Source organism: Hemibagrus wyckioides, linkage group LG28, assembly GCF_019097595.1.
Source record: "Hemibagrus wyckioides isolate EC202008001 linkage group LG28, SWU_Hwy_1.0, whole genome shotgun sequence".
NCBI lineage: Eukaryota > Metazoa > Chordata > Actinopteri > Siluriformes > Bagridae > Hemibagrus > Hemibagrus wyckioides.
In genome coordinates this window covers 14,894,543-14,912,023 of record NC_080737.1, presented here as the reverse complement: position 1 = coordinate 14,912,023, position 17,481 = coordinate 14,894,543, and the positions used below count along the sequence as shown (strand labels likewise).

General features: G+C 39.5%; 1 protein-coding gene across 2 annotated transcripts in view; it reads left to right on the top strand.

Moving 5' to 3' along the window:
* The window catches only part of flrt1a (fibronectin leucine rich transmembrane protein 1a), a 65,182-nt gene that overhangs the window by 26,759 nt on the left and 20,942 nt on the right, over nt 1–17,481 (top strand). Inside the window, exon 2 of one of the 2 annotated variants that reach the window (XM_058382545.1) lies at nt 16,159–16,782. The gene's annotated coding sequence lies outside the window, so the exon portion shown is untranslated. Of the gene's footprint in view, nt 1–16,155; nt 16,783–17,481 lie in introns of both variants that reach the window. The other variant, XM_058382544.1, reaches the window with a different exon arrangement.

The window sequence follows — 17,481 nt, the reverse complement described above, 5'->3', positions numbered from 1 at the left end:
TATTATTTACATTTACAGCATGTGTAGGGAGGAGTGTGTGTGGGGGGGGTTGTAGGAGAGGGGAGGATGTTGAAGCATACCACACAATCGCTCACACTTTTAATTACACACAGCATGGTAGATGCTCGTCAAGCGTGATAGGATCCGTTAATTTATTTCCGTGTGCAGAAATTCTTGCGCTAGTTCAATAAATACACGTACAAACTCCCAGCTTATTATAGACGGCCATTAGCGCTTAAACATAATCACGAGATTCGTTCATTCAACGAGGATTTTGCTAGAAAGGTTTGGATTTCGAAAGCAGCCGCAGTGTGCGGTAGCAGCATCCATCATGACCACACGCAGTGGAATAAAGTGCTTTAACGTAGCCATGCCACGCATTTCAAGTGGCAGAAATCGATATTTGATGTTTCATGCTGCCGTGTGATTGACTGGCGTCCCATCCGGGGTGTATTCCTGCTTTACCCGAGTTCCAGGGGTAGGCGTCGTAGATTGGTTATGACCCTGATAAGGATAAAGTGCTTCCTGAAAATGAACGAATTTGAATGCTGATGCGTGTCGGCACTTTGAAAACTTCCCCAGTCTGTTTACAACCGGCCGCTGGAGCACTTAACAAGTTACTTGATCTCCATCAGTCCATCTGTAAAAAATGCACTCAGTGAACGGCAATCAGACAATCGGCCAATCACGTGGCAGCAGCGTAATGAATAGAATCCTGCATGTACATGATGAAAGCTTCAGTTAATGTTTACATCATGCGTCAGAAAATCATGGTGGCATGGATGGGCTGCTTTGAGTATTTCTGGGATGAGTTTCCGGATTTTTACAGCTACGGTGGTTCTTGCCTGGTCTTAAGATAAGATAAGATAACGTACAAGGTCGTTATTGTGGAATTTTGATACTGTCAGCGTTCATTTAGTCAGCTCTGCTCCCTACTGTTAGGGGGAGGAGTTATAAAGCTTCATGGCCACTGGTTCTGTGGTTGTCTTCGGTGGTCTACAGCTGAACGTGCTCCAGTATCACATGACGCTTTAACAGGGATAAGTTTCCTCATCCTTCTCCTCTCAGACACCTCAACCAGAGACTCCAGCGCCACTCCTGCTTCTGCTGTTTCCTGTATTCTCAGATGCTTTTCTGCTCACCATGGCTGTGAAGAGTGCGTATTTGAGTCACCATAGACGTCTCAAGTCGAGCTATTCCGGCTAATCTCTAACCCTCATTAAACCTGTTTCACACATCTACTGGATATTAGCAATTAAGGTAGCGATTTCCTTCATGCACATGCTGCTCTCACTCATTTTCTGTGGCTAAATCTCAAAAGAGCCCAGTTTTTACAATGCAATTACATTATATACTATATAGTAGACACAAACTGTATATAGGAATCTGGATGCCATGAAATGAAACGCAGTGAAGCGGCAGATGACGGACACAGAGCTTACATTTGCATGCCAATTAGCAGCCAGGAGAATGTTATGTTCAGAATCTTTATGTTGTTCATGTAGCTTTACACCTTACTGAAAATCAGTAGTTTAATTCATTGAAACGTGTTCTCAGAGCAAGGCGTAATATAATTCGGGTTAGTTAGTGAATCAACCGTGTCACTGTTTCGCAGTATGTTATCCAGATTGTATCTAAAATTGATATATTATATCGTCCTAAACAGTAATTAGACAAACAAAATGCCTTGTGTGAGGCAGCTGGTAACAGTACATCAGTCACTAGCTAGATTACATAGAGCTGTGCAACACATGTATTGCATTTGTATTACAAAGCACATCAGTTATTCTTTATAGTTTTATTAGTAGCTTTAGCCAAACCCTAACCAGTCATCCTGTCATCTAGCATGCCTGAGAGGAATCTGTAACTGAATGATCTTGAAATCATTTAAAAGAGAATTTGATTATTGGGAATGTAATCGTATAACATGGTGTAGTTTAATATACTATAAGCCCAAAGGTTTGGGGATACCTGACCAACCCATCTATAGAAGAAGCATTTATTTGTCACATTTAGATTACAACACTGGAAATATTTTCTTCCCCGTTTAGGAGAGGGGGTCCGGCTACGAGAAATCAGGGTTCCTGGAGCAGAAAGAATGAAAGATTTTGCTCAAGACCTTTTAATTACTTAAACATCTTCATCCATGTTACTCTTTTTTGTGTAAGTGATGTTTCAAATAGTAATATGACTATAAAAATCCTGTCTCCAGTAAACACAAATTCCTATCTGTATTTAGTATCCTTTTCAGCCGCATTTGGTGCTCAAATACACTATGTTGCCAAATGTTTTGGGACACCCCTCCAAATCATTGAATTCAGGTGTCTGTTTTTCAGGGGTTGGGCTTAGTTCCAGTGAAAGGAACTCTTAATGCTTCAGCTTCATACCAAGACATTTTTTACAATTTCAAGCTTTGTGGGAACAGTTTGGGGACGACCTGTTCCAACATGACTGCGCACCAGTGCACAAAGCAAGGTCCATAAAGACATGGATGAGCGAGTTTGGTGTGGAGGAACTTCACAGAGTCCTGACCTCAACCTGATAGAACACCTTTGGGATGAACACCTTTTTCTCATCCAACATGACCTCACAATGCACTTCTAGAGGAATGGTCCAAAATTTCCATAACACACTCCTAAAGCCTTCCTAGAACAGTTGAAGCTGTTATAGCTGCAAAGGGCGGGTCAACTCCATAATACATTCATGTGCATGTAAAGGCAGACATCCCAAAACTTTTGACAACATAGTGTATGCAGATAAAAGTTGTCACTCTCCACGAAATAAAAATGCACTTTCAGCAAAAGTAACACAGGATGTATTAAATCTCATGTAGACGATATATACTTTGTGTACTGCCGTCCCGTATCAGAAGAAAAAAAACAGAAGAAGCCAACAACAGTGCACTTCCACAAGCAACAATGATGGCGATTTATTATGCCCGGAAGAGGCAAACTGCAAGCGCCAGCACTAGTGTGAATGCAGGTTAACTGTGTGACAGAATGTGAAGAAAGGCATAAAATATGAAGGAGTGTGCTGTAATAGCAAGGAGTGTAATAAATGAGTGAAGACTTTCCAGTGGAAGAAAAAAAACACTCAGTGTGTTTACATGCAACCAAATAATCGGTTTGTCTTCGGATTGACGGCTCAATCAGAGCGAAATCCTAATGTAAACACCTCGATTGATCAGATTAATCATGATCTGAATTCAATTTTGATCCGATTTTAAGGGGTGGTGTAGTGAAAAAATGTAAACGCTTGAATCTGAATCTGATTCAGAAATGTCTTGTGCAGTGCACTGGTGTGACAGATGCTCTGCATTTGCACAGATGTTTTGTTCAGAAGCTATGGAATGAACAGGTAAACATATATATTATATATATATATATATATATATATTTGAATTTCATTTGAATACTCGATCCCAATGTTTAGGGTAAATGTAAACAGTACATTTGGAATCTGCATTCAGACTGACAAAACTGGGCGAACATACCTACTGACACTGGAGACTCCTTCCATAAATTTACCTAAGCATGTCCCTTGAGATGAATCTGCTTAGCTTATGTCGACCTTCTTACATACAGGATACAGTGGATCCTCGACATAAGAATTTAATACTTTCTGGAGGCGAGTTCTTAAGGTGAAAAGTTGTATTGCGAAGCGAATTTTCCCATAAGATATAATGTAAATGCAGATAATCCGTTCCAGCCTCCAAAAAATATTACTAATATGAAGCGTATGTAAACTGTATGGCTGCTTACAAAGAACTGACCCAAGCCAAGCATTCTATGTCAAGGGTCGTCACAGGAAGTCATACCACCAAGCTTGGGCTAAACGTAGAACAGATCACCTACGCAACCAATCTATCAACTAAATCAATATCACGTAGCTTTTGAACGCATGCCGAAGGCTTCGCTTGGCCTTCCATTGACGCAAAAAAGTTTCCCGGACGTACGCGCAACTTAGCCGGCGTTCAGTTCGGTTTGGATCATTCGTATGCCTAAAATGCTTCCTATGGCGATGCAAATTTCTTGAAAAATTTCAATTCTTAAGGTGAAAATTCATAAGGGAGAGCGTTCGTATGCCGAGGTTCCACTCTAGCATTTAGATGAGCTCGTTAATATAAACCTCATCAACTTCAAGAATACAGCAGCGCCTTGGATGCTGTCCATGCTTAAATGTCACATCAATCAATTAAATTTCTCTAAAAATGGAAGTAAAAATGAATCCGAATCAGACTTTTAGACTCATTAGTAACATTCGGGAGATAAAACCTAGCAGACTATGCGATAAAACAAACAAAGTCTGTAGAAATAGCGCTTTATAGTGATGGATGCTTTAATGCATATGCATAACATTTCTGAATAGGCCTAATAAAAATCTAAATTTGCAGTTCAAAAGAAAATAGCCGTACTTCCAAGAATCGGTTATTTTTCTCGTCTCTAATCGACATTAACCTCCAGTGAAAATGTATGCATGGCAGGAGGAAGACCAGCTGTACGGTCGTATTTTTATATACGTATCATAGTCATGATTTATACATCCGCATTTGATGCATTATTTAGTCCTATTTCCTCAAAACTCTCCAATCAAACGCATTCCATCCTTCAATGATGCACTCGGCTCTCGTCACTTCATCCTCCATCATATTCTTTGTTCTTGCGCTCCCTCGACTGATACCGTGCCATTATGAAAAGGCAGCACCTCATCTCGTCCTCCTCCTTTTCATTCTCTCCCCACGCCGTCCTTGAACCGGCTTTTCTACTCTTCTCCTCTCTGCTGAATACGGCACGTCAATGCTCATCTCTTCCTGCATTTCTTAACAGCTGTGGATAGAGAGAGAGAGAGAGAGAGAGAGAGAGAAGAAAAGTGGTGGGGGGTAGGAATATAGGGATGGAGAAAAAATGAGAAAGAGAGGGGGAGAGGGATGGAGGATGGAAGGGAGAGATAGACAGAGAGAGAGAGAGAGAGAGAGATAATGAAAAGAAGAGGGGGTGAAAGAAAGAGTGAGAAGATTAGAACAATAATGAGGGAGACAGGGAGAAAGAAGAGGAAGAGAGAGAGAGAGAGAGAGAGAGAGAGAGAAACAAGGAATGGGAGAGAAAAAAGGACAGAGATAGAAAAAGTATAGGGAGTGAGAGACAGATAGAAACAAGGTGGGAGAGAATAAGCGGTAGAGAGAGACAGAGAATAACAGGGAGACAGATAGACAGAGAAAGGAGGAAGAGAGAAGGGCAGATAGAGACAGAATGAGACATAGCTGGAGGAAAGAGAGCAATAGAGAGGAAGGCAGAGAGACAAGGAGTAAGAGAGAAAAAAAGGAAAGAGAAAAGTACAGAGAGTAAGAGACAGATAGAGACAAGGAGGGTGAGAATAGAAGGTAAAGAGAGACAGAATGACAGAGAGAAAAAAGGAAGAGAGAAAGACAGAGGGAGAGAGACAGAATGAGACATAGCTAGAGGAAAGAGAGAGAGAGAATGAGGGAGAGAGATGGAGAAAGAAGTGACAAGGAGTAGGAGAGAAAAGCGGAAAGGAATAGAGAAAAAAAGGAGGAGTGAAAGAGAAAGAGTAGATGAGAACAAGAATGAGGGAGACAGACAGGTAGTAATAGAGAGAAGAGGGAAAAGAGAAAGTGAGGGAGGGAGAGGAAGAAATAACAAGAAGGAAGGAGGAAGATAGACAGAGAGAGACAGAGGAGGAAAGAGAGGAGAGTGATAAGGAGTGGGAGAAAAAAAGGAAAGTGAGAGAAACGTATAGAGAGTGAGAGACAGATAGAGACAAGGAGCGAATAAACGATAGAGAGAGACAGAGAATGACGGGGAGAGAGAGATAGACAGAGAGAAAGAAATAAGAGAGAAAGACAGTCGAGGGAGAGAGAGATAATGTGACAGCTGGAGGAAAGAGAGAGAGAGAGAGAGAGAGAGAGGGAGGAAACAACAGCAAGTGTATAAATGTATGAATGGTGCAAAAAAAATGGCACCATCTTAAAGGGCAGAGCCAAAAAGACTTGGGCTGGAGCGAGGGATTTATCCAGCAGGGAGGAGAGAAAGGGTCACAGTCAATGATTCAGAATCAGATTAAGAAGAAAGGGGGAGGTGGAGAGAGGGAGGGAGAGGGGGATTGAAAGAAGAGAATGAACAGTGGTAAATCGAGCATCGAGCTCTGCATATGGGTGACTCTTAATTATCCGAGTTAAAAGCTTTATTAGGATCGCTCAGTCGCCGAGAGAACTGAGAGCAAGCAAGCATTCGGTCCATATTTCTCCTTCTCTCTTTACCCTTTTCTCCTCATCTCTCTCTCTCTCTCTCTCTCTCTCTCTCACTCTCTCTCACTTACACTCAGAGGAAACAAGGTGGAGGTGCGCCTGGTTAAGTCAGCCTTACTACTTCATGTCATGTTATAACTCTCGCTCTCTCTCTCTCTCTCTCTCTCTCTCTCTCTCTCTCTCTCTCTCACTGACTGGCTATTATACTGGCTCTGTTAGGAGTCTGGTCACATCATACTGTGTCTCTGTGAGTGTGCTGCTTTGTGTGTGTGTGTGTGGCAATCATTTGCAGGATACTGAGCTCCTACAGACACTATTAACAATTTAATAGCTAACAACATTGACGAATAAATATTGTCCTTATCTGTACACACAAAAGGACTTATGAGTAAATGTATAGTGTTAGACCAAAAAGGATCCAAATCCAAAACTTGAGGTACTAGGACTGGCTCATATCGACCACAACTAACTCAGGACTGGCTCATATCGACCACAACTAACTCAGGACTGGCTCATATCGACCACAACTAACTCAGGACTGGCTCATATCGACTACAACTAACTCAGGACTGGCTCATATCGACCACAACTAACTCAGGACTGGCTCATATCGACTACAACTAACTCAGGACTGGCTCATATCGACTACAACTAACTCAGGACTGGCTCATATCGACTACAACTAACTCAGGACTGGCTCATATCGACTACAACTAACTCAGGACTGGCTCATATCGACTACAACTAACTCAGGACTGGCTCATATCGACCACAACTAACTCAGGACTGGCTCATATCGACTACAACTAACTCAGGACTGGCTCATATCGACCACAACTAACTCAGGACTGGCTCATATCGACTACAACTAACTCAGGACTGGCTCATATCGACTACAACTAACTCAGGACTGGCTCATATCGACTACAACTAACTCAGGACTGGCTCATATCGACTACAACTAACTCAGGACTGGCTCATATCGACTACAACTAACTCAGGACTGGCTCATATCGACCGCAACAAAATTAGAGACACACACAAACAAAAAAGAAGGAACGAAGGACCGAGACATTTTCATCCGAGAGAAGACACTGAAAATGAAAATCGTTTTAATTTCTAGCTGGAAATGTGATTAAGTAAGAAATAAATCCCTATACTCCAAATGAGTCTTTATTTTTATAACAGCATATGGTGAAGTGTTTTATTCATCAACAAATAACAAGAGAATGAACGATAGAAGGATATTCAGGTCCAATCTTGTGGAATTTCCCTGAAGCAAGTCACTTCCTGGTTTTACTTACCTTATAGCAGCTATAAATACTCAACTTCCTCATCATGGTCTTTTCTTCACTCTTTTGAAGTTAATAAAAGAAAAAAAGCCTGCAGCTTGTCATATCTTTCTGAAGACTTTCCCATGTTGGTTAACAACAGCTGTTGCTATAGAAACAGTAAGGTATTAGAACAAGCGCATTAATGCAAACCTGTGATTTGAATTCCATTCGGATTGTGCTGTCAGAGACGCTGTTATAGAAAAAGAAGGAAGGCTTTTGACTAATCCGGTCAAAGCTAATCATTTATTTGCAGCACCTTCTATACGTGAAATATCGAGGTTCTGGGTCAAGCAGACGCTGCGTAGAAACGTATCAAACTTTCACTCGTATGTGCCGTCTGAGACCAAGCTAACCTTTCACACTAAGATATATATGCTATGTAATGAGACTTCTGGTGGTCCAGAGGCGGGATCTTGTGATCCAGGGTTCGGGAGCTAACTCAGATACTGAAGAGTTAACTCTCAGTGCTGGTCCCAAGCCAAGATAAAATGGGAGGGTTGAGTATCCGGCAAGGAAGGGCATCCGGCATAAAACCTGTGCCAAAATCAAATATGTAGACCAGCATAGTGTGGCAACCCCGAACAGGGAGACCCCAAAGAACAACAACATAATATATTATTTATTATATTCTTAAGTATTATATATACATTTTTAATGATATATATAAAAAAATAAGTCACCACTGCCCAATCTCCAGATTTGAACCCTATTGAAAACCTCTGGAATGTCATCAAGAGGAAGATGGATGATCACAAACCATCAAGCAAAGCTGAGCTGTTTGCTTTTTTGCATAAAGAGTGGTATAAAGTTCCCCAACAGCAATGTGAAAGACTGGTGGAGAACATGGAGCCAAAACGCATGCAAATCAGGGTTATACCACCAAATACTGATCTCTTAATGTTATTTAGCCAAAGCATTAACACAATTATTTGCATTTTGTTTTATTTGAGTTATTAAAGCTCTGCAAATACTGCATGATCTCTGGTTATTTTGATGTGTTGTACATGAACCTGTAAGAAAAAAAGATAATATAGATAAGAAAGATATATACATAAGAAATTGCAGTTATTTTGCAGTGGTATAATATAATATAATATAATATAATATAATATAATATAATATAATATAATATAATATAATATAATATAATATAATATAATAAAAAACAATAAAAAAAATAATATTAATAATAATAATAATAATAATAATAATAATAATATTTTTAGACCCGAAAGAAAAACAACATACGTGCTATATAATATATTATTTATTATATCCTTAATCCTTAGCATATATATTATTATATTCTCAAGTATTATATGTACATGTTTAATTATATATTATAAGCCTAAAGGATTCACAATTCACATAAAAAAAAAATAAATAAAAATACCCACATCCTCGTACCGTGTCCCTTCTCATGTGACTTTTGACTGGGTTTGAATGTATGAGAAGAGGAGAGCCTAGAACTGTAAGTCTGGTCATATCTCATAAGAAAAAAAAAGCTCACTTTACACGTTATGTAAGATACACACAATTCATTTTTTCTTTCATATTCTAATAGTGTAGCAGTAAAGGCTAGCTTTTTAAAAACACCCTGCTGCTGAATGTCTCACACAGAGCGTTCGAGGGAAAGTTTATTATGTTGCTGTATAGCATTAAGTACCTGAGTCATCAGCTAACAGTCTTCACGGAAGTAGTTCAGTGGAGGTTGTTAGGTAGGTACATTATCTCCTGCTATGATGCTAATGTTAACTAAGAGGACGGACAATAGCGGAGCTTCAAGGTCTGATTTATCTTTCGACGGATGTAAAGAGACATTCCAGATTGTTATCTATCACATTGTTAACTAGCTAGGCGGCATCCTAAATAATACTTCAAGGAAGCACAGTGGTATGCAGTCTGAGGCACTGTCCTAGTTTTTCTTTTCTTCCTTCCTTTTGTGCAAAATAATAGGACTCATGAGGAATTTGTGACAATTGGGTTTGACCAATCAGTGTGCTCATGCGCTATATCTTATTTCCCCATATGGACGACTCGCTCGGGAACGGAAAGAGCAATAAAAAACGTTGGATTTGTTTCTGCGCCGCACTGTCCAGCAGAAACCCGCTATATATTTATATATATATATATATATACACACACACAATAACATTTATTTATTTATTCATTTTTTTGCAGTAGTGATTATGAAAGTTAACTCCGCTCCCGCAGTCTCATATATCTGTGGCGGATCTGGGAAATGAGATCCGCTAAAGCTGCTGCGCAAGAGAAATTATTTTAATAATGGAGTAAGCTAATAAACACGCAGCCATAAAACTGATGCATCTTCACATTTGTGGCGCTCGTCGAGTCTCTTTCCCGAGAGCAGCTGTTCGCCGTACACACATGTTTGCTCGCAAACATTAACACACAGCCATTAATGTTAAAGCTACGCTCACGGAAGAGCATTCATCATTGTGTCACGCTGTTTGCATTTCTCTCCACCAAACACACACACACACGTGCGTGTACGCACACATTTTTGCCAGGCCCTCACCAGTGAATTGGTTCGACGTCAAATTAATGGAAGCCTTCCTCATCCTGACAGTAATGCTAGCCTCCAACTTATTCTCCAATGAGTTCACGACCTCCCCTCCCCCTCTCTTTCTGTCAAATGATGAATTGTGGGGGGGAAAATAAGGTGCTGCTGTGTGCTGAATAGCTAAGCAGCCTCACACACACACACACACACACACACTGACACACACTAAGCACTCTGACATGCACAGATTAAGCAAATAAGGTGCATAAATACACAATCATTTTCCTCGAATCCAAACACACACACACACGCACGGCGCTCCTTGAAGTACAGTGGATTTGTACATCAGATCAAAACTGGATGGAAGCATATGGGTCCCCCCCCCCCACACACACACACTCCAGACATGGCGAGTGTGCAGAAAGACACGCTGTGTTTTGTACGTGTTGAAAAGCTAATCTGTAAATTCTTCCCATCGCTCCCAAGCCAACACAATTCAAATTCCATTAGCGCTCGGACCCGGGCCGCTGCGGACGGAGGATTTATTAGGACGGGACATTTTCAAATGCAAAATGGGGGACGGATTTACGGATAAGTCGCATTTTCTATACGGTAACGTGACGTGCGTGGAAATTGGGAATAGTTTGTGAAAGTGCAGGACGAGGCGGTTAAATCTCTCTCTGGCTGTCTTTCTGACAATCTAAATCCATTTCTCTGTCACTTTAAACCTGCATCTTCTTCCACTTAGAGACACAGCCTGTTCCTGCCCAAGGTTTATATACTATCCATTAATACAGTTCTAATGGAAGTGCTTCGTGGCATTTATCCCACAATAATTTAAATAGTGAACATTCTTTTTTTTTTGCAGCCAAGAAATAAGGAATAGGCTTTTATACTTTGTATTCCATTTATATTATATCAGGGATCATTTGTGATGTTTAATGGCTAAATAATGTGAAACCTGGACGCTGTAATTTTCAAATATAATGGCAATAAATGGACAAAGCCGGTCGCTTTGGCACCTTTTCTGGATTTAAGACGTCTGTATTTATCTCTGATCTATAATTTCACAGAAATTTCTATGCATTTTTTTTTTTTTGCTTGACTTGATGGAATGAATAATACATGAAAATACGTTTTAGCCCTGGAGCTGTACGTTTTCTATAGTTTTATATAGTCTAAGTCTACAAAATCAGCACATCCAAAATCTTAACGGACCTCCTTCATCATTATTAGATTTTTAATAAAAAAATAAATAAATAAATAAATCTCCTCACTGTTCAACCTTCAGACACTGAGATGTGCTATGTGCTATGAATATATATATATATATATATATATATACATATATTTAAATATATTTATATATATAAAGTTGCCTCATGGTTTCTTCTCTACAAAATAATACCAAGTAGCGTTGAAAAAATTGAGTCTGGTTTTTTAAAATTAAGATTTTTGCCTGTAAAAGACTACCGTAAGTATTATTTTATTTTGTGTTTTATTAAAATAAACCGAACTTAAAATAAATAAATAATAGTAATAATAAAGTAATTGCAGAAGTTAAAATATTAATATTATTAAGTACAATTAAGTGCAATTTTATAGAAATAAGAAGAATATTCAGTGATGTAAAAAATTTAATGTGTAGACTTTGGGAACTGGATATATTTTATATGTGACTATGTGTGAAAAATAAATATTTTATGTGGGAAAATCACACAGAAATAAAATGTATTTAAATTAGCAAATAATCAATGTAATGAATCACGGGAAAAAAAGAAAAGAAAAGAAAAAGAAAAAAGAAAAGAAAAGAAAAAGAAGAATAATTTGTAAATTTTATATGTATCTTTTCTGCAATTTCTGTACATTAAAATTTTTTTACACCCAGCTTTTTTTTTTGGCTAAAAATCATCTTTACCTCTTAGCTACGTTAGCCTCATTCCTCCAGTTACAAAACAAGCAAAACAACCCAGAGACCGAATGTCTTGTTGACTGACGATATCTGGAGTAGAGAGGGCATTGTCTAAATCTGATTTATTGCCAAAGCGTTCATTTAACACTGTCTGGATCTGGCAGAACATTTGGTACATTTTGCAGTGTTTGTACCGAGAACTAGCTGACAAACTGCTTTAGCTGCTAAGCTCAGACATTAACCTTTTGCAATGCTTGTGTGTGGGTGTGTGTGTGTGTGTGTGTGTGTGCGAATCAGAGGACATCTCGACCTGTTATTTGCTTTCATTTGTGCTGTCAGCGCAGGCAGTAATTTATTTGTCCTAAATCTCCTTCACAGTCTCACTATCGTGTTATCCGCTACGTATATACTATATATTCTCACCCGCTTGTATCCGTCATCCTCATGAAGCCTTTACACGGACATAATTATCAAAGTGGCTAATTAACCCAGAGTTTATGTCTTATTGATGTGTCTGGCAACCCAAAGTCTTTTAAATAAAATCTAGACTTTTGGAAATAAACAAAAAAATCCTTGTGTAATATAACAAGCTCCAAACTGTGAGATCTTCTTATTGGTCCATGTTGTCATGGTAGCAGCCAGAGGGCTCTGAACTACATTTCCCATCACCCCCACCTCCTCATCACTCATGCCTGTTTAATCCCTATTAACTCTCTATAAAGTCTGCATTCTGTGTGTTTCTTTGTCAAGCTTTTATTTTGTTGTTGCCTCTGTATGCCTTTGCTTTATTCTTCGGTTCATGTTCATGCTCCTCCTTCCTTCTTTTGCTGTTTGGTTAGTATTTAAATTAATAAATAATCTGTTCTTGTGTCTATTTTTGGCTTTCATTTTATGAGTAACATTCATGCAAAAAAAAAAAGACTAACACATGAAACAGACAGCTACTGGGGGGAGTGGTGGCTTAAGTGGTTCAAGCTTTGGGTTGTTGATCGGAAGATTAGGGTTCGAGCCCCAACACCACCAAGCTCCACTGCTGGGCAATTGAGCAAGGCTTTTAACCCCTTTTAATCCCTGCTCCAGGGGCTCTGTATCATAGCTGCCCCTGTGCTCTGACCCCAAATTTCTCAGCTGGGAGATGCAATGTATGTGTGGCAATAACCTCAGTTTTATAGAGTGAGGGAAAAAATGATTTGATCCCCTGCTGATTTTGTACGTTTGCCCACTGACAAAGAAATGATCAGTCTGTAATTTTATCTGAACAGTGAGACACAGAATAACAACAAAAAAATCCAGAAAAACACATTTCAAAAAAGTTCTACATTGATTTGCATTTTATTGAGTGAAATAAGTATTTGACCCCTTTGCAAAACATGACTTAGTACTTGGCAAACTCTTGTTGGTAATCACAGACGTCAGACATTTCTTGTAGTTGGCCACCAGGTTTGCACACATCTCACATCTCAAGGAATTTGGGCACACTCCTCTTTGCAGATCCTCTCCAAGTCATTAAGGTTTTGTGGCTGACCCTTCAGCTCCCTCCACAGATTTTCTATGGGATTAAGGTCTGGAGACTGGCTAGGCCACTACAGGACCTTAATGTGCTTCTTTAAATAGTTTTTCCCTCACTGTAAGTAGAGGTGGTAGCCTAGAGGTTGGGGTGATGGACTAGTCTTCAGAAGGTTGTGAGCTCGAATCACACGTCTCTGAGCAAGGCCCTTAACCATCACTCTGGATAAAGGCTTGTGCCAAATTCCTTAAATGTACTGTATATACAGTGTGTGTGTTTCAAATAATCCAGTGTATAAGATAATTATTATTAATTGATAACTATAAATACCTAGAGAAACCTTTAAAATGAGATCGAAACATATGGAAATAAAGAAAGCTCCAGTGCAACAAACCCGATTCCCTGATCTTATGTTAAAGCTTTTAAATCCATATGATTTTTCTTTAACTTTTTATAGTCACACCCTAAAATCAGGAATTTATAGTGCATGTATAACTGATGAGAATTTAATGTAAGCTGGTGGGGGTTTTTTTTCCACCCAAGAAGGTTCGGAGATCTTTGAAAGCATTGAGGGATAAAATGAACTGATCAAGTTTACAAAGCCTGGAACTGCTCAGCTCTCGGCTCTCGGCTTCATCAGCCGCGTTTATGAGCAATCCAGAAATTCGGTGGCGTCTTTCAGTTTCATAAAGCTTTCAAGCGCTACTGCGGCAAAACAACAAAAACAGCTGGATCCAAGAAAATATTTCTGCACACATTTATGACTTGTTAGTATTTCGACAGATCTCATTCAAATCTCAGTGAAAGTAATTAGATTAAGGGCTTTCATTTATTTTGGCTTGTTCAAAAAGGAAGCTGTTGGAAGTTGCTAAAAATGTGCGCTAAAATCAGCTGCTTTTCAGTTCTGTTTTAACACACTCTTTTCATCCTTTTCATTTTACGGGCTAATCAACGTCAACATCTCCAGGTACTGTTCCCTCCGGTTAGCTGATAGATGAAGTGAAGTTTGCTGTAGAGTTATTCAGAGTTAGGACACAGTTCAGTCTACGATAGCGTTTAACATTCATGTTCACACACGACGCGAGCGTCAGCCAGTCAACAGCTTAGCATGTTGTGTGAGAGACCTTTTTTTGGGGGGGGGGGGGGGGGGGCGACAACGAGAAAATATAAACATTGTGATAAACAGATTGTCCTGCAAATAGAAACACAACTGAAACTGTGAGACGACTGATATAAATGTCCTGGTTTTACACTTTTGCGAAATTCATTACAACAGAATAACACATTTTTTCAAAAACATTATTAAAAAAAAAAAAAGTGTGAAGAACCAAATATGTCTTTATTACATTTTATTTATTTTTTTAAGATTATATATCACCAGTCCTGTTTTATTTCCTTTTTTTTTTTAATTAATTGGGATTTTTTTTTGTCTGCTGATTAAAATCTATTTCTATAGTTTTAAGCCATGTTTTTTTTGACATTTTCATTTATTATTGGCTTTAGTCAAGAAGACAGCGTTATTTTATCACACATACCTATACAGCAGAGTGAAATCCTTTTTTCTTATATCACAGCTTTAGAAGCTGGGGTCAGAGTGCAGCGTCAGCTATGATGCAGGGTTCCTGGAACAGTGAGGGTAAAGGGCCTTGCTCAGGGGCCCAACTGTGACAGCTTGGCAGTGCTAGGGCTTGGCCCCTTAGCTCCAGTGAAAGGAACTCTTAATACTTCAGCTTCATACCAAGACATTTTGGACAATTTCATGCTCCCAACTTTGTTGGAACAGTTTGGGGATGACCCCTTCCTGTTCCAACATGACTGCACACCAGTGCACAAAGCAAGGTCCATAAAGACATGGATGAGTGAGTTTGGTGTGGAGGAACCTGACCTCAACACCTTCAGAATAATTAGAGAGGAAACTGCGAGCCAGTGCCTGACCTCACAAATGCACTTCTAGAGGAATGGTCAAAAATTCCCATGAACACACACCTAAACCTTGTGGAAAGCCTTCCCAGAAGAGTTGAAGCTGTTATAGCTGCAAAGGGCAGGCCAACTCCACATTACATTCATGTGCATGTAAAAGTAAATGTCCCAAAACTTTTGTCAATATAAGTCCTAGACCAGGGCTAGCTGAGATCAGGGCAAGACCACATCTTAATGGAGTCAAGCCCAAGTCAAAATCAAATCCTTATCAATGGTTAGGTTACTTCATTCATTTACTAATTGGCTTCATTTATACATTGATTAGGCTGATTAGGTTATTGGATATTGATTAATCTACTTCCTAGGAGAAGGAATGACTTCATGTTAATGTTTGCATATGTGAAAAGACAAACATTGTCAACATTATTAAGACCAAGATCACATTTTAGCAAGAGCAATGCCTTGCCAGGTCTAAGCAAGATTCAGGCCCAAGATCCAAACCATTCTAATCCCATTATTATCCACTCAGACCATTTCCAGAAGAGCTTAATCAACCGTTCGGTATTGTAAAAGGTACGCTACCGTCGGATCTGTTTTATTCTCAAAACGGGGAAATCACTGTTAAAACCTTGTGCTTTTTATATCAGCTAATATCACTTTGTCTCTAATAAAAGCCTTTATTTGTTTTCTCAGCAGAACAAGGACACAACCGGTCTAAACCAAGATCAATGGTCCCTCCGTCTCTCTGACCATCACTGGCAAGCACAAGGGATTTCAATTGAATTACCGGTGATGTCCAAGAGCATTTCCTTTCCTCAATGCGAAAACAAACGGCGGCGTTAAGAAAAGTTACAGCACGCCAGGGATGGTGGAAAAAGCTTGCGAATGGTGAGCAAAAACACAAGAAGCGTTTAGTCCATGATGCATGACAATTGCGCATGAGACAATGCGTCTGGGTTACGCGCAGCAAGACCGTGCTCAGTGAGAAAGTTTCCTAGAAAATAGGTGATGCTCTGATCGCCCAAAGGATTATCTTAGTAGGAAGAAAAAAAATGAATCGGACCTCCATTATGTCCGTCCCATGTCGTCTATCTGCAGTTTGGGATTTTCCTCAAACCCTTGAACTCCAATCGGGTGGTTTTTAGAACGGATAGCTCTGATAAAAAACAAAGGAAAAAAAAAACATTCTTCAAACCTCAGACTGTGGGAGAAAACCCAGAACATACAAGGAGAAGGACACAAACACTTCACCTTGGATGCTGGTCTTTTAAGGCGGTGAAGCGGTGCTCAGGCTTTACCCAGAGTGAAGCACAAACAAAGGTAAAGTTTTTCAACCTTTAGGACACTATATATATCACTTTTAATAGCCATATGTGTTTCACCTGGTTTGCAAAGACGTTACCTGATTATAGGGTTGACTGAATAATCATTAGCAGCTTATATTAAATTAGCATGTTTGATTGATATCCACGGAAGTGTGTCTTTAAGATTCCAGAGTTGTGGTCCCCACTGAGACCCGGATTATTAGCGGCTTTCCTCCAGACAGCCTCGGCATTGACTCAGCAATTCAGCAGCGATGGAATGACTACAGAATATACCTTCTTGAGTAAAAGTGCTACTACTGTACTAAACATACCAGAAGATTTAATGAGTCGTTTAGTAAAAAATAACTAATCACAATTGACACAACCGGTCCAAAAGTGACCAAGTGAGCTCCATGGAAGCGAATACCATCTCAGTGACGTTAACTAGCTAGCTAGCGTTACCAAATTCGGGTTGCTTGCCAGGTCCATTAGCTCATGCTAATTCATGCATATTTCTAGCTACACACTTATCTCTCTTGCACAAATGCCCCTAGGCACAATCCTCAGTGTTACCTATAGCCTGTAGCAGCACTTTGATATGCTGTATCTAACAAAACAGGCTATCTCTAGTGAACATCAGAGTGACATCTCAAGTTTAATAAAAGGGCATAAACGGCTTTTTGGCTAGCTAGACTTAGCTAGCTTGTGGCTTACC